At 37.8% G+C, this 18,031-nt stretch overlaps 1 protein-coding gene and 1 long non-coding RNA gene across 3 annotated transcripts in view; one reads left to right on the top strand and one right to left on the bottom strand.

Annotated features, from left to right (window-relative positions):
• Positions 1-18,031, top strand: part of Snoo (Sno oncogene) — a 117,368-nt gene that overhangs the window by 48,879 nt on the left and 50,458 nt on the right. The window contains exon 2 of one of the 2 annotated variants that reach the window (XM_086830652.1): positions 827-918. The exons of the other annotated variant lie outside the window; for it this stretch is intronic. The gene's annotated coding sequence lies outside the window, so the exon portion shown is untranslated. The remainder of the gene's footprint in view (positions 1-826; positions 919-18,031) is intronic. 2 annotated transcript variants of the gene reach the window in all.
• The window catches only part of LOC147643988 (uncharacterized), a 64,156-nt gene continuing 51,388 nt past the window's right edge, over positions 5,264-18,031 (bottom strand). The window contains exon 3 of the long non-coding RNA XR_015271184.1: positions 5,264-16,634. This is a non-coding gene — a long non-coding RNA (uncharacterized LOC147643988). The remainder of the gene's footprint in view (positions 16,635-18,031) is intronic.

Below are 18,031 nucleotides of genomic sequence, written 5' to 3'. Positions count from 1 at the left end.
AGAAATACTTCCCCAAAGTGTTAAATGTTCAAATGAGGGACAAAGTTAAACGAATAGAAAGTGAAAGGCTTTATGACTCACCTAAATATATATATACTGCAGCGTATTTAATATTCGCTTATATTTCTGCAATTTCAACTTAGTATTTATTTTTAATTTTTGGCGAGAGTTGAAAACCTGGCATAGGGCTAAATGCTATTGGCCTGCTCATAAGCATTTTGGCCGACAAAAAAAAAAACACTTTTAGAAAAATCGACGCTGCTGCATCGTCAAAGAGACGCAAAAACAAAAACCGAGGAAAAATAAAGGGAAAAATTGCAATGAAATTGAAAATAATTGCCACGAGTCTGGCAACGAATTTTCCTTATACTTATTTCCTTTATTTTTGCACAACTAAGGGCAGGGGGCGGTGCAGCAACATAAATCTTTGGCAGAAAAACACGAAAAAAAGGAATGATTATGAAGAAGAAAATAGAACGCTGCAAAGTGCCAATCCTCAGAGAAGGAAAAGTGGAAAAATTGGGGAAAAGTAGTGAAAACACTGCGCTGCTCTTTCGCTAAAAGCCAAAATGTGTTTTATTGACAAATTAATTGCAGGCATTGCAGCAATTAAAATTGTTGCTATTGCAACAACAATAATGAAAATAACATTTTTGGCACGCTCAATGCAAAAATGTGCGCAAAAAAATATAAAAACAACAAATGAAGATAACAAAAAAACTTTGTAGGTAGCAAATAATAATGCCAAAAACTATTTCATTGATATCTGAACGTATTTCTTGATTTTTTGACTGATTTTCTCTCCTCTCTTTTGCTCTATTTGCAGGTGAGTCCCACATTTACCTGGTAATTTGTTTTTTTTTTTTTTTTTTCTTTGCGAAGCTGTGGTTTTCGCTCCGAGCCGCTTAACTGTCACATGTAAGTAGATTGCGGTTTCTTACCAACAATATCACACAATCAGCCATCATTTTATGGGCATGACAAAATTTTTTACCAACGCCGATTTTGAAGTTTGGTGATTATTAAATACTCTTTAAATTGGGGAAATTAAACCCTAGTCAAATGATTGTTAAATACTCTTAAAATCAGGGAAACCTTTTGATTTTCATTTGAGAACTGTGTTGATGATACGGTTTAAATTTAATTTGTTAACTTTGTTTTTCCCAAGCCTGAAATTTAATAATCAAACTGTGAAAAAAAGTATTTTATATGCTGATTTAATTTATATAACGTAATAGGTATAGCCGTAACACACTTACCAACATCAAACAAGTTTTATTTTTATTTTTTTCTTAGGGATTACAAACAATTAGAGCAGCTTTTTTTTGCTAGCTGAAATTTCCCAACGTCAATTGGCGTCTCAAATGATTTACATTCGCTTTATTTTATTTTATTTCGTTATTTTTATTTTTTTTTCAATCGCATTACCTTTTGGTTGTATTCACGAGCCAAAGAAACAACAAAAAACATGACCAATAACTTGTTAGATCTGGTTTTATTGCCACAGACTTTGCTATTGACTTACAAGCGGTTGCTACTCAATTTTTGACACCTGTTTACGCACCTTATTTGATAGACATGAAAGAAGGCAAACAAAATGAGGAAAAACGAACGAAAAAATTTAAGAAAAATAAGAAAAAACCAAAGTCAACACGTGTTCACAAGTGTTTTTTGGAGTCTGTGAGATTGCGGAGATTGAAGCTTTTTCTCAGTAGATTGTGAATATTTGGGGATTTATAATTGAATTTCTTGTAGGGGTTTATAATGAGAGGTTTTGTGTTGAAAATAATTTAATAGAGCACTTTTTTTTAGCTAAATAAATTTTGAGATATTAATTATATAAAGATATCATATATCATTGCTCTCAGATCTTTCTTCCTCCCTAATTTCCCTCTTTAAATAGTTCTCTTTACGAAATTCCCATTTGAAAATATTTAAAATATCACTGAGCAATATATGAGATACTCAAGAAATAGGTCACTTGATCTCCTGCCTCAAAATGAAATTCCTGTTCAACTTTTGAAATCAATAAAATGCAGAACGAAGAGGAAAAACTAAAAAAAAGAGGAGCCTGCCAAGAAGAATGAGATGTCATAAACCACCCGTGAGACTATCCTTCTGAAAAAAAAGATAGAAACAGAACTAGGTACAAAAAAAAGAGAGGAACTAAAAAAAAGTGAACAAATAAAAAGGAAAAATTTAGAAAGAAGCATAGTGAAGGGCCTTAGGAAATATAAAAACTAAAACAAAACGAGGGAAATGGTACCACTTCCTGTGCCCGCCTGATGAGGCTGGCGACTCGTCGATGTCGTAAGACAATAGGGCGTCCAAGTGGGCCAGTTAGGAGCTCCCTTCATCATCATCATCCCCAAAGGGTCTCCTCCTCCTGCTCATCCTTCCTCCCAGAGAGAGAGAAAGAGCAAAAGGCAGGGAAAGTTGGCAAGAAGCAGCAGAAATGTCGGCTAAGGAAATAGGAAGCAGGAGAAGCGCCAGAAACTTATACAAAAAAATAAAAAAAAAATAAAAGAATAAAAACTAGAAGGAGAAAACTTTTTGCCCCAGAAGAAAACTTTTAGCGAGTGAGGAACGAGGGAAAAGGAAGACCCCAAGTCGAATGACGACGCCCTCAGACAAATTTTGTTGCTGTAGGTTGTGGTGGCAACAACAGCTTTTCCAGGGGATTGGGTTTTCCGAGGGAGGGTTGGTGGCATTTCTGTGGGTCTTATGGCTTAATTGGGTGGCTGGGCAGCGTCTGCCGAGACCGAAATGTTGGCCATAAATGGGGAAATTGCTTTTTGGGACGACCCGACAACGCAACGCAAAAAAAAAAAGAAGAAAAATAAAAGGAAAAACACTTTTCCCCGGCTTCTACATAGGCGGCGCCTTATCTCTCTTCTCTTTCCCACGCACCACAAGCAGCTCTCTCTCTTTCTACCACTCCTCCACCCCTCTCTCTCACACTCACTCTATATAGTATGTGCTGTCTGCGAGCATTACTAGACGCCAGCTGCCTCGCCCTCAGAGCCTTCCGTTTCCGTCCCGCCACCCATTTCCTCTTTTCTGCTTCTTCTTTCCCCCCACTTCCGTTTCGATTCTTCTGCTGCTTCTTCCTGGCCGTCTGTGAGTGCGACACAGTTTTGTGTGTTGTGTGTGTGTGAGTGTGCTGTGTGCCTTTCTGTGCCAAATGTATGGCTCGTTATGTCTGCCACTGTACACAGGCCATACTTGTACATTTTCCACTCTATATATACATATATACACACATATATATATTTGTATATGTATAAGGGCATGGTTGTGTGGGTGTGCGTGTTTGTTGTGCGTCTGCCAGTGTATGTGTGTGTGTGTGTGTCTGTGTCTTAAACTGTGGCGCGTGTTTGGCATTAGTGACAGTCATGTCAGCAAAAGTTTGAGGCACATTCAACATTCCAAGTTTATGTCGTCCTTTCCTCACACACACACACACACACCCCCAACACACACCACCTTACACCCATTTTCTCTCAGCCTCCCCTCTCCTTCTCCTTGTCGGTGGCTTGGGCGTGGCTGGTCTGGGTTTATTTGCAAAAACGAGAAGAAAAAAAAGGAAATTAAAGCCGCCACCTTAAGCAAATATATTTTCCACACTTTAAGTGCTTGTATTTTAGCCATTTTTTGGATCACATCTCTTAAACACCAAGTTTTTCCAGCACCAGCGATTTACAAAAGTGGCCCGCGACTGGGAGGCTTGTAATAAACCCAAAAGATCCACAAACAGTATCCAAATGATGATTGTTTTAAGATTTTTAAGCATTTTTTTATACATATGACTGACGGCTTTGAACTGAATTGAATTTATACAGCTGCAACGTATTAAAATTCAAATCAAAACCTGCAAAATCAATTCGATTCGTATATAATATATAGTTTGCTTTCGATCTTCCCTTTTGAAACTCATTTCTTTGCAGGATTTTAATTGTTTTTTATTTTGGTCTCTCCCAATTTGTCCGCCATAAATATTTATTGTTCAAAAATCTTTACATAATCTACTGTTGTTTTTTTGCCACATTTTTTAAGAAATAAGTTTTTCCAGCACAAGCGAGGTACAGGCAATGACTCAGTCGGTGGAAGTTCAAATAAACACAAAAGTCCCACAAACAGGATCCAAATGATGATCAATTTCCGATTCGTAAACATTTTTCAAACTGTTGACCGTCGGCTTTGAACTGAATTTTGAGTCTGAATTGAATTTATAAATGTTTAACGTTTAAAATTTTCCACCTAAACTGTGAAATCAATTTGATCCGTATTATTTTATTAAGTGAGAACCAAAAAATCTAATTTTAATACATGAAAACATCCCTTCTTTAACAAATATCTTTACACCTCTTTAAGTGTTTGTAATTTTGTCAATTTTATTGCCCTTTGTAAATATTTAGTTATCAAAAATGTCTATTGGATCTCCATTTTTTTTGGGTCCACATTTTCGAAACCAAAATTTTTTCCAGCAGAAACGAGGTATAGCAGCTGACGCAGTCTGGGTCAGTTCAAGTAATCCGAAAATTCCCAAAACCAGGATACAAATGATGATCAATTTCCAATTTCGAAACATTTTTGAAATATATGACTGACGGCTTTGAACTGAGTTGAGAATCTGAATAGAATTTATTCATTTACGACGTTTATAAATATCAACCAAGCCTGTAAAATCAATTCTATTCGTATATTATACATATATATATGTAAATGTATATATATATATATATGTATATTTGTTTTGTGAGAATCAAGAAAACCCTTTAAATATTTGTACAATTATATTCTTTTTTAGGTTCTCCCATTCTTAAGCAAATATGTCATCTTTGCAGGACTTTAGGTGGTTGTACTTTTGCTTATTTTATTACTCTTAAATATTTATTTAGTGCAAATATTTTACATGTTGCTATTTTCCTTTTGGACATTTTTTAAACAATAAGATTTGCCAACAAGTGCGAAGTTTTTTTTCTAAGTCAGCCTGAGAGGGCTTAAATAAGCCTGAGAGACACACAAACAGGATCCAAATGATGATTAATTTCCGATTTTGAAACATTTTCGAAACAGTTGACTGACAAATTTACACTGAGTTAAAAATCGGAAATAAATTGATTTATTTACAACGTTTCTAAATATAAAACAAAACTGTAAAATCAATTCGAGCCGTATTTTATTTAAATACGCAGCTTAAAATAGTAATACTCTTACATCTTTATGGGATATCCCAATTCTAAATCAGTAAAAATCGCAGTTTATTGTGTTTTTTAATTGCATTTTATTCATTACTTATTTTGTTTTATTTTATTTTAATGTTAACATTGCCCATTTGGCATTTGCTTGCAAAGAAAGTCGGTGGCATTGACATTTTGTTGTCTCTTAATCGCTCTGTAGTCCAAGAAAACACATCCAGGTCCTGGATATTTACTACAAGGAACCGCTGCCCGAACAGGATTCAATAAACCCCAAAGACCCATAAACAGGATCCAAATCATGAGGAATTTACGATTTCTAAACATTTGTTAGAGTGATGACTGACTGCCTTGAAGTGAATCTAGAATGTGATTTGAATTTTTATATTTTCTACGATTTTAAGTATATAAATATATACTATAACATCAATTCGATCTGTATATGAATTTCTAGAATATTTGAGGTAATCAGGGGCTATGCCGTCTCAGTAAATAATCTTGAAAATCATCTACAGAATGCTTGTAATTTTTTTAAGTATGAATAATCATTTATAGATAAGGGTTTCCTTGAGATATATATATTATAATAATAATATATTTCAATCGTGCTTTAAATATAATCAATTCCAACATTTTAAACGTTTTTCATGTCATTTCGAAAACGTTTTCCATTTATTCTATTGATTTTGTATTTTATATTATATTTTCAAAGAGTGCATTTTATGTGAATTATATTTCCAACTGGTCCAGCGACTTTTCAGTTCTTTTATGAAAATAGTTAAAGGCTCTTTTTAAGCCGATTTCCTTAAAATTTCCCCTGATTTTCTTATGCCTTACCAGAAGCATTTTGCGCCTGCTGCAATTACCCAATAAAGCCGCTGCTGCAACGCTCCTATTTACCCTTTCAGAAAGCCTTCCTTCCTATCAATTTGTTGGAATCATTTCCGCAATTTTATTTCTTGCCTCGTGCCAGAAACGTGGGCGTCTCGCTAAAGAGAGAAAGAAAACAAAAAATTGCAAGAAAAGAAAAGAGAAATTATGCTACGAATCAGCACTATTGCTACCGCCCCCTCCTTTGGCCTTTTTAGGCCATAATTCTTGTTGGGCAGCTGGTGTTGCCACTGCTGCTGCTGCTGCTGCTGCAACTTTGGGGATACATCTAAATCCGTTCCATGGCCAGGTCAAGTTTGGCCTTTTAACTGGGTTGAACACGAGCCTGGTGCAGTTGGGTCTTTCTGCCTTTGCGGTAATAACTTGTTTCTGCTTCTCGCCTTCCGCCGCCAAGTTGCCAAATGCTTTTTTGCATTACAATGTCAGATTAATCAAAACGAGCCAGCGAACAGCAACGAGCAGGCAGCCGCGGCAGCGGCAATAACAAAACGTTAGAGAAAACCGACAATTGTTTGTTACACTTGAAATTATCTTATGATACTTTTGTTTTTTGTTCAATCTCATTTTTTTTAAATATGAATTTATGATTTTCTTTTAGGGGTATTAAATATGTAACAAGAAAGGAATCTACCTTCGGGAAACCGAAGTTGTATACACTGTTGTAGTTTGCAATTGAATTGTATTGTATGATCGAATCAGAATTTGATCATAACTTTGCTTAAAATTAAGAAATATTAGGTATACGCAGTGTTGTCTGTGCCATTTATGGAGAGTTATTTCTTGGTAAGTTCATGATTTTGTTAAGGCAATGCTCAAATCGTATTTAAAGTATGATTTTTGCAAGGATATTTAATTATTAATATATATTAATATTACGTATACGCAATGTAGATCATAATACAACATTAAATCAAGTATACGCCATGTATTCAGTTCATAACATGGTCAAATATGGATTAATTTCAATTCGGAAACCTTTTCTGTGCTAGTTTTTATTAGGTTTATAAATCTGCATACTCCATTTAACATTTTAAAATATTTAAAATTTTATCAATTTTTTACAATTTTAATGAAAAAAAATTTTCAAATTTTTGAAAAAATTAAATTTCTCCGGGACATGGCTAGATCGATTCGGCTTTTAATGCTGATCAAGAATATATATTTTTTATAGGGTCGGAAATGACCCCTTCACTTTCTTTAAGCTTCTGACTGTAGGTGAAATACCATTTTTTAATGGATATTAACTATATTTATCAAATGAATATTTTACGACAAATCAAAAAGTAAAAACCTCTTAGCTGAGCCAAAACAGCATTAATTTAAATTCGGAAAGCGGTCGTATGTTAATTTTTAGCAGCTGAATAAAACTGCCAACTCCATTTAAAATGTGAATTTTTGGCCGATTTTTGTAAATTTTAACCCCTTCCTTTTTTTTTTTTTTTTTTTCAAAAAATGGGAAATTTCTGAAAAAATTCTGTTTAGCCGGATATAGCTAGAAATATTCGGCTGTTGATGCTGATCAAGAATTTATATATAAGATGTATAGGGTCGGAAATGACCCCTTCACTGAGTTACAAGCTCCTGTCTGTAATTATAATTCCCTGCAAGGGATTAAAATATTCTCATTAATTCTTGATCATGTTATTTTTACTATTTCTAAGATATCTTGCTTAAACCCATAAGTCTGTCGTATTTTTTCCCAGTGCCTTAGAGAGCATCTTGGCGAGGGACTGCGGGTGGGTGTTGTTTGGCTTTGGGGCGTATTGCTGACTGCCGCGCTTCACAAGAAATACGAATGCATAAAATTTTATGTTTTTCTGCTACCACACTTGATGACGACGACGACGACGACGGTGGTTTTTTGCCTGTCCGTCTTTTGGCTGTTGGTAGTTGGATGTTGCTAGTTGCCAGTTGCCAGTTGCCAGTTGCTAGTTGCTAGTTGGTCGCTGTTCGTTGGTGGTTGCCAACAAGTGGGCCAAGCTAAGCCAAAGCAAAGCCAAAGTCAGTAACAAAACTGCAACCATGGCCGCAACCGCAACAACCGCAGCAGCGGCAGCAGCAGCTTTAGCAGCAACATCAGATGATTATCGGCTACAACTGAGACTATGCTGCGCTGTGCATTAGTTTTTATTGAGGCTGGGGCTCTCGACTTCTGCCTCAGACACAGCGGCGCACAGCTCTCGACCAACAACAATGGAAGCAACAACTGACAGAGCAACATTTTCATTACCATTCATCACCTGACGACGACAACGACGACGACGAGTGAAAACCTTGTGCCGACAACTGAAAACTACACAAGACTGAAAAGACCTCGACTTCCTTTGGGTCGATGTAACTGTTGCTGGTTCTGGGCTCTCGGTTCTTGGTTCTTCGTTCTTGGTTTTATTGGCTTCCAAAGCCCCTAGCTATTGTGTGTTTGTGTGTGGCCCCCATGGCCATGGAAGTTGCCTGTCCAAGTTATGGCTTTCCATTCTGATCAATGATCAATGGGGCAGCGTTGCTTCAATAATGATTCAATGGAAGTTGTAAAGATGAAATATTAAAAAGGAAGGAAGCAAGAAAACAGAGAGAGGAAAATATAAATATATATAAAGATTAAAGATCTCTATAAGCAGTATTTTAAATGTATAAAATAGTGGTAGATTAGGCTTTTTATTACTTTATGTTAAATGATATTCTATATACCCCTTTCATGTCAAGGATATTTTCCCCTTTCAAATATAGTTATATTCCCTAACATATTCCCCTTCTAATTTTTTGTTTTTAAGCCTTGCTCAAGAGCCTCGTTCGAATTTCTACGATTTAACTCGCTTTATCTCTTGACACAAATCATATTTTTAGCTGATCGATGGGATTAGCCTTCCTCCTAGCACGTGTGCCTTAGTGCTTTTCCACTTAGCATTTCATTAGCCGTTTTATAACATTTGTTTTTCATCATTCCACCAAACAGTTAGCGACTTGATGTTAATTTCCAAGCGAAATATTTTTTGGAACGTGCAAAAATCAAGAGAAAAATAAATTTTTGCCTCTATTGTTTTCGCTGTGAATTTTTTTTTTGGGGTCAATGGGTAAGAAGGAAAGAATGAAAGGATCCATTAGGCAAAGGAAAATACGGTCAGCCTTGGCAAAGTTTCCATTTAATCCCCCAAAAAAGTAGGCAATGGCAAATGGGGAAAGGTTTTCCGAAATACACGAAAAAAAAACGGTTAAAAGGATATACAGTGAGGCAGGAAGAATGGGTTAGAAATGTAGATGAAAACTGTTCTCAATGAAAGAGTGAATAAAATGTTGAAATGAATATTATTAAGGTATTACTTCAACTTGATTTCATTAAATTAAACCTCTGAAACATACTGTTTTGTCATAAAATGTTATGGAAAGTCACAGTTAGCTAAGGGAAATGAAAATTTTCCATTCCCCACAGACGCCGGTAGACTTTTCAACTGACTTTCAGTCATTACTATTTCTATTTCTCGTTGTTTGCCACACGCGCTTTATGACATGTTTGTGAAGGACAGACACGCGGAGGACACAAAGGACACACAGGCAGGACTCTCTAATGGCAGGACGATGGAGGACAACGAGCAGAACTTAGTTTCGGGCGTGGAAAAAGAAAAGGGACAAAGTTCATAACTGTGTGACATCGTCCCTTTTGCCATCGATAAGCATTGCCAGCAAAAAGCAGGACAATGGGGACAATGGGCCTTCAGGACTCTGCTTTCCAGCTCCTCGAATTCTTCGCCTGGCGACACATCCTTTTTCCCGTCTCTCTTTCCCTCTCTCTTTCCCTCTCTCTCTCTCTCTGCTTTCTGCTTTCTGCTTTCTGCTTGTTCCGTCTGCCGCCCCAATTTTCCCCCCGTCTGCTTTCCTCCTCCTTTGTGTCTCCGGCTTTGCCGCCGTCTGTGTCTGTGTGCGCGCTCGTTTGACTTTTGCCTGTATTGGTGCGCGTGTCTGCCGCGTCCTTTTCCGCCCCGTACCCCGCCCCTTTGGCCTGTCGAAAATGTTTTCCATTTCAGTTAGCAAATTATGTCGGCCAAAAGAGCGAGACAGAGACAGAGACAGAGAGGGAGAGAGCGAACGAGCATAAAAAATAAATGAAAATTTCAGACGCGACGCAGTTGGTAATATATAAATGGGAATGGGGAAGGCTGGGAAAAAAGGAAAAAAGGAAAACTGGCGGCGGAAAAGCAATGGCAGGGAAAGCAGCAGCGATAGAGGAGGGATAGGAGGGAAGGGGGGAAGCAATGGCTGGCACCAGGGGTGTGGCAGACATTGTTGGTTATACAATAGGACGAAGGACACATTGGGAAAATAGGTTCTGGCGCTGCTGCTGCTTGTTCTTCTTCTCTTCCTTGTTGTGTCGGACTCCTCGGACCATTCTGTTTTTATTTCCCTTTTTTTCTGGCCCCATCAATAAGGAATACCCTTTACAGAGGGTCCCATAGGTTTGATTATTTACTTAAAATTAGAATTGTATTTGTTTTGGTATAATTTAAGTGGGATATTTAGTACTAAAAATATCTCTGCTAGACTATTTATGCTATTTAAAATACTTGTATGAATTTGTAAAATCAGAAGACAGATATTTTTTTCATCTTAGGTTTAAAAAACAAATTTTAAACTCTAGTTCTGCAAATTTTAAATTGCTTTCATTACCATTTAGTATAAAAACTTGTTCTATAATCTACTAATAACTCTCCTGGCTAGCATATTTTATACTTCGGTTATGGGGGAACTTTCTTCACTGATTTTCTTTTTTCTATTTTATTTCCCACTTGGCTTTTATGACGACGCTTTCCGCTTGAATTACGCGACCAGCGAGCCGTGCAAACAGCAGGCGGGCGTTGCTGGGAAAATCCAAGGGAAAGGCCGGCGGGAAAATGGGAGTAAAGCTGGACAACAACATAAAGTTGCGAAAATGTTGTGCAAATGGGGGCGGGGTTCGCAGGAGGAGGGAAAAGGAAAAAGGCAACTAGGAGACATTCGCCATTTTGAAATGGCAAAAAAAAATAAATACAAAATATAATAAACAGCAAAAGGAAAAGCGGAGGGAAAATGGCTGACAGCCATCGCTGTATTGTTGTTGCTATTGCTATGTCATCGATAATAAAGATTAAAAGTGATAGGGAAATGCCCAGGGAGACAACGACGACGACGATGAAATAAAATGTAGATGGGACTTTTCAGATTCGGTTTGGTGTTGTTGTTAGCATTTTCCTTATTTTTCCTTCACACACACACAGCTGGCAAGTGGTTGACTAACAAAAGAAAATGCAATTCCATTGTAAATAGTCGAGGGACACTCACAAACACACACAACACACACGCATTCGAGTCCTTTTTATACACTCCGGACTTGTGTTACTATTTGTGTACAGTAAGGTCCTTTAAAAAAGGTTTTTCCGGTTAGCCAAAAGTTTGAATATTGATCAAGATGTGTGAGAAAATTAAGGGAATTCTTAAGGAGATTTATTTCAAAGCCTGAAATGTAAAGTTGGATTATAGTTTGTTAAATAAAATTATTTTATAAGGCAACATTTAGGAATAAAGTTAGGAAATGATGGACTCAGAATTCTCCAGTTTAGCATTTAGTATTTATTTCTATCTTAAATATATATATTATTATATTTATTTCTATTTATTTATCCCATAACTTAGTGAGTACCGACTGTATTAGTATTATTCCCCCATTTCGCATTGCTCCATTATGGCAGAGCCTCGTCAAGAGTCTGCTGGGCTCTCCATTTGTATGGAATGTGAGGCACACACTCGCCAGTGAGTGTGCCATATGGGTGTGTGCCACGTGTGTGTGTGTGTGTGTGTGTGGTTGGCCAAAGTGGTGCACAAAGTGCTGGCGGCGGCCAACAGAGAATGTGTGAGAAATGGAGGAGGAGGAGCACTGCAGAGGAGGAGAAACTGAGAAAAGGACTCTGTTAGTTTCAGTTGCTGGCTTGCTGGGTTTTCCTGGTTGCCGGCTGCCGGTTGCTGGTTGCTGGTTGCTGGTTGCGGGCTTCTCATCTCATTTCTCATTTCAAACAAAACGACCTTCAACTCTTTGCTGGCAAAAGAAACACAGGACAACAGGAAGGGAGAGAGAGGGTGTAAATGTGTGCCAGGAATGGGTAAAACCAGGATTCAGGTCACACGGCAGACCGAAGAGAAGAAGGGACTTGTGCACAAAACCAAAATTGTAACCAGCAAACTGTACTCGGTACTCTATATATATTTACAAAGATATATATATGTGCTGCAGGCTCAGTTACAGTTTGATTTTCGCTTTACAATATTGCGGCGGATGCATTATGCATATATACTCTCCCATACATTTAACAACAAAAGGAACCGCAAAGGCAAAAAGGAGAACAGAAGGATCTCTGGCAAATATGTATAAGCTTTCTTTTGGGGTTTTTCAAATGCTACTGTTTTTTCCTGTGGTTTACTTTCTTAGAAAAGAGGAAAATCCAAATGAAAATGCGTTTTAGTAAGGCAAACTAATGTAGTTTTGTAGATTATAGAGTATGATTTTGCAGGGTATTATCATTTCAGTCAGTGGCTTGTAATTTTTAAACGAGTCATTTCCGACCCTATAAATCATATATATTCTTGATCAGCATTAAAAGCCGAATCGATCTAGCTATGTCCCGGAGAAATTTAATTTTTCCAAAATTTTGAAAATTTTATAAGGGGTTACATCATTAAAATTGTCAAAAATTGATAAAATTTGAAATATTCTGAAATGGTAAATTGAGTATGCAGATTTATAAACCTAATAAAAACTAGCATAGGACAGTTTTCCGAATTGAAATTAATGCATTTTTGGCCAAGTTATGAACTGAATACATGGCGTATACTTGATTTGATGTTGTATTATGATCAACATTGCGTATACTTAATATTAATATATATTAATCATTAAATATCCTTACAAAAATCATATTTTAAATGCGATTTGAGCATTGTCTTAACAAAATCATAAGCTTACTAAGAAATAACATTTTATAGATGGCACCGAAACCACTGCGTATACTTAATATTTCTTAATTTTAAGCATTTTTTTGCTCTTGAAATGATAAGCAAATTACTTTAATGATAACTACTTGGAAACTTATCTTTAAAGAGCTTTTACTACCAATTTCTGACCAATAAAGGATCTTTCCCTTTAGGCTTCGCCAAATCACAGGCTTAAATCGACTGTCCAGGCATCACGAGACCCGTCAACTAGCAACTACTAACTAGGCAGACCCACTAAGCAGTTCCAAGCTAAGCTCACTGGCCACCAAATCCCCACCCACAACTACAATCCTCGTTGCATTTTCCGACCCAAAAACCCAAGGCAGAAACTGCCTCTCCTCCCACACTACAAATCATATTTCCGCCTCCGCCGTTGTCTGCCATTGAATGGGGAATCTCCCTCTCTCTCGCTCTATATAAGTCCTGCACATCACAGCCCATCCATCCATCCATCTGCATCTGCATCATCTCCATCATCTGCATCATCATCATCATCATCATCATCTCCGGCATCATCATTATGGGGCTTGGGTTATAATCGTCAACTGTCGGACGCGTTTTGCGGTCGCCAGCAAATTGAATGTAGGTCGACCAAGCGATGAAGCGACGGTCGCGTGACCACAGAAGAGCCATCGATCAGAGGCTCATTCAGGAAGGGGGGTTTCGGTAAGATGGGGTTAACAGGAGAAGGAGGAGGAGGATGAGGTGGGAAGGAGTCCTACTCACTGAGGTGAGGAGTCGTAATGAATTGGCCGCCTGGATGTCTGACATGTCTGCGGCGGACAGCGAGCGGGAGCTGGGGATTTTGCGGTCAGTCAGTGTCATGAGCTCTTGACATGCACCCACATTGCATGCATCCCAGTTTTCCTTTTTGCTTTTAACTCCGCCCATGTCACGTCCTCTTTACCACCGTTTTTATGCTGCTCCACTTCTTTTTGCTGTCTGCATTTCCCGGGAGTTTTTCCCCATCTTTATATATATATATGAATATGGATATAACCTATTTTGCTAGAGAAAATATTATGCTAAGCAGAAGCCATAACTTCAAGTATCTGGTGCTGCTGGTGGGAGGGAAATATAAGGAGTCATAAGGAGGTTTAAAGAGCTATAAAGAGATTGGTATTAAACTTGATGTATTTATAAACAAATTCTGGTTTTAAAATGAAGGAAGTTTTGCTTAAATATTGAAAATAATGAAAATATCTATGAGATTCTCTATAAAAAAAAGTTGTAGTTCCCATAAAAATTACTAAATTGCTGTTGTCAGCAGGAGGCTGACATTGATCATTGATACTCATTCTTGGTCCTGGAAATTCCATTTCCTGCTGCTTATATAAATGTATTAATACCCATTTATGCTAACCTGGCTTCCTTTCACATAACTCTGATTTTCCCTTCAATATTTTCCAGTTTATTTATGTGAATTATCCCCCAGGACTTCTTTATTCCTGTTTTTGAACACCAAAAAAGTAGGCAACACATTTTCTTAGCTAACACACTTAGCCGGCAAGCTGTTCAACTTAAACATTTCCCAGCTTCTTTCTCTATGGCTTCTGTCTGCTGCATTTTAAAGTTTGCCTTAAAGCGTGAAGAGCGGGTGGGGCTCGCTCTCTCTCTATATATATACTATATATACAAGTGAAAATATATAGACCCACGCGAAAAAAAAAAAAACAGAAAGAAAGAAAGCATGCCAAATGGAATATTCGCTGGCTATATAATGCCCCAAAATGTATGCTACACATATTTTTTCCTCCTGCTGCTGCTGCTGCGGGTGCTGCTTCTGCTATAGTCGTTACTTTCAGACACTCCTTTTTGCAGTTGTTCACACAGACACACCCCACGCACACACACACACTTATTCACAGCAGCTCACCCATACATAGAGACAGAGGGCAGACACAGACGGGCACACACAGACAGTGGGCTAAACTGATTTTTAGGTCGATGGCGAAAACGACAGACCGCCGAAAGGCGAGCGACGACCGACGACGACGACGAACGACGCCTGAATTCGGGTGGCTTTTTGGGGGTGGCCCTCGGTCTGGTCTGGCTCTTAACTGTACATGTATATATATATACATATGTATATATGTATATGCCAATTTATGTATGTGCCTGTGTATACTGAGTAAATTGAGGCAGACGCAACAACGTCATCATGGCGTTTTCGCTCGTTACTTCCTCCTCCTGCTCCTCCCACAGAAACAAAATATATGAAAAAAATTCCAACTGAAAACCGAAACCAACAAACCCAAAACCCAACTCAGACCCAGACTTTTTTTTTCGCTCTCTCTCTCTCTCTGTCTCTTTTAAGCTTTATTTTTATTTTTATTTTTGCGCAATTCTACAGCATTTTCTCTCTCTCTCTTTCTCTTCTCTCTATTCCCCTCTCCCTTTCTCTGTGTTTGCTTTAGCTGTCGCCAGATGGCGCCCGCCGTTTCCCCTTTGCCTTTCGTCCTTCGCTTTTCCCGCTGGCTGCCCATTTTTTGGCGCGCACTTTTCTCGCATTTATATAGCTTTTCGCTCGGTGATTGTGTGCGTGTTTTTGTGTGATATATATGTATGTGTGTATATATATAAAGATGTATATAGGTAGAGCAGTTTTTCATTCATTTCGTTACTGTCGAGCACAGCAGCAGTAATGCACAAAGAGAAACAGGTTGGAATATGAAGTAATTTTAATATTTTAAAGACTTTGAGTACCTAAACGTAAATTCTTAATTTACTGTTTATAATTTTAATGGTTAAAAGTATTGATATTTATTGTTTTTCTGTATAATATATATTTTTATTTATATATATATCATGGTTTTGTACAATAGGTTATCTAAAGAAACATTTCCATAAAAAAAATATAATAAAATTAATTTCTTAGGCTTAAAATTCCTCTCTAAATACCTTCATTATTTAATACAACTATTGTAAGAGTTGTCACAATCTCTTTCAAGTTCTTAAATTATTTTATAATTTTTTTCTTCAAGTGTACAAGTAGCAGACAGCAGTTGCTGTTGGGTTTGCCCCGTGTGGATTTTTGGTTCGTTGCGTTTTTGCCATTTTTTTGCCCCTTGGGAAGAGTGTGGTGGTGTTAGTGGGGTTGTGGGAGGGGGGTGGTCTGTGGGTGATGGGTGGGTGGCTGGGTTGGTGGGTTGGTGTGTGCCAGTCGTCCTCAATGTGGCCCGCATTGTGCGCTAAGGATTTTCCTTTTTATTTTCCCTCCCGTCCGCCTGTCCCAGCTGTTGTTTGGCTCGTGTGCTGGCTTTTATTTTTATTTTTTCCTGCTATATTTTTTCCCTCCTCCTGCTGCTGCCAAGCAAGTTTTTCTTGCTTTTGTCTGCCTCTTCTACGGCGTTTTCTTTTTCCTGGGCAACCATTTTTTTCTCTTGGACTGCTCTAAGCCTGGGAATTTGCGTTGCCATGTGCGTTTTTCATATTTATTTTGTTCACCCCAACGACAGCAGCAGCTTTTCTTTACTGATTGTGGTTCTCCTTAAGATATTTATATAAATAATATCGTGTTTGCTGCATCTTTAAATAGAAAATTGCATTATTATTGGCAGCACTTTTAAATTGCTATGAAATCAAAGCTGGGAAATACAATTTTCCTGGGAATATCATAAATTAAAGCATACTTATGGGCACCCACACACACTATCTCCCGCGACTCTTCTGCGGTTTGTCGCACTTTCTGGGACTTTGTCACGTTCTCCCCAAACCCAGTAGTTTTCCCCAGGAAAAACTCCCCTCTGAGAGAAAAGCTCTGCCGAAGCAGCACAGGCGGTAAGGAAAGTGTCAAAAGTTTGGGCTTAACTTTTCGCACGAGCAACGAGCAGCTCAAGTGCACTTCAAAAATGCATGATATCGAAATTTCTTTTGGGGTCAGTACTGGAACTATGTCTAGAGTACAGTTCGTGGCTAGAAAATTCTCCAAAACTTTGTCACTACAAGTTTTGTTAAATTAGTTATAAAACTGTCAAAGGGAATTAACATTTAGGGATAATTTGAGATGTATAACGAGATGAAAATTTCGATATACGATGTAAACAAATGGTATATACGATATCGAACATATTGTGCGATTTTACATATTGCATTTTTATGCACTTTCGGGGCTTATAATTTTAGTCAGAAGCTTAAATGAAAGTGAAGGAGTCATTTCCGACCCCATAAATCATATATATTCTTGATCAGCATCAACAGGCGAATCTTTTAAGCCATCTCCGGACGAAAAAAAAAATTTCCAGAAATTTCCCATTTTTGTAAAAAAAAAGGAAAGGGGTTACATCATTAAAAATTGCAAAAATTGGACAAAAATTCACATTTTGAATGGAGTATGCAGTTTTATTAAGCTGCTAAAAATGAAGCGCTTTCCGAATTGAAATTAATGCGTTTTTGGCCTAGTTATGAGATTTTTACTTTTTGATTTGTCGTAAAATGTTCGTATAAAAATATTCACTAATATCAATTCGAAGAATACTTAGGTATGATTTATATATTTCTTATCTTAATTTTCTTTACGTGTACAAAAAGTCGGACAAGGGAAGGCAATTGAGCTTGCTGCCTTTTGCGGTTGTCGTCTCGATTATGCCGAACATTAACATAACATTATCCCTTTTGGCCTGGGTGCCTCCACTTCATCCTCTTCTTCATCTTATCCCTGTCTTGTCTGTGGCCTGTCTTGTGTCCTGCTGTTATCTCTTATCTCAACCCCTAAAACCCTAGCCCCAAAGCCACTCTCCCACAACTACTACCACGGACTAATCAGGAATGTCGCTCCTCTGTCGCTGTCTTGGCTGTCTTGTCTGACATCTGTCTGTCTATATTGTAAGCTGTGTTGTCTCTTTCTCTACTCAATTCCCCCATCTCTTTCGCTCTCTCTCTCTCTGTCTCTGTCTCTGTCTCCGAGTGTGTCAGTCAGCTTCCGC

The sequence above is a fragment of the Drosophila serrata genome, unplaced genomic scaffold (assembly GCF_035046125.1).
Source record: "Drosophila serrata isolate PLE 108 unplaced genomic scaffold, ASM3504612v1 contig_240, whole genome shotgun sequence".
NCBI lineage: Eukaryota > Metazoa > Arthropoda > Insecta > Diptera > Drosophilidae > Drosophila > Drosophila serrata.
The sequence above is the reverse complement of the archived record's forward strand: the minus strand, read 5'-3'. Positions and strand labels throughout refer to the sequence as shown.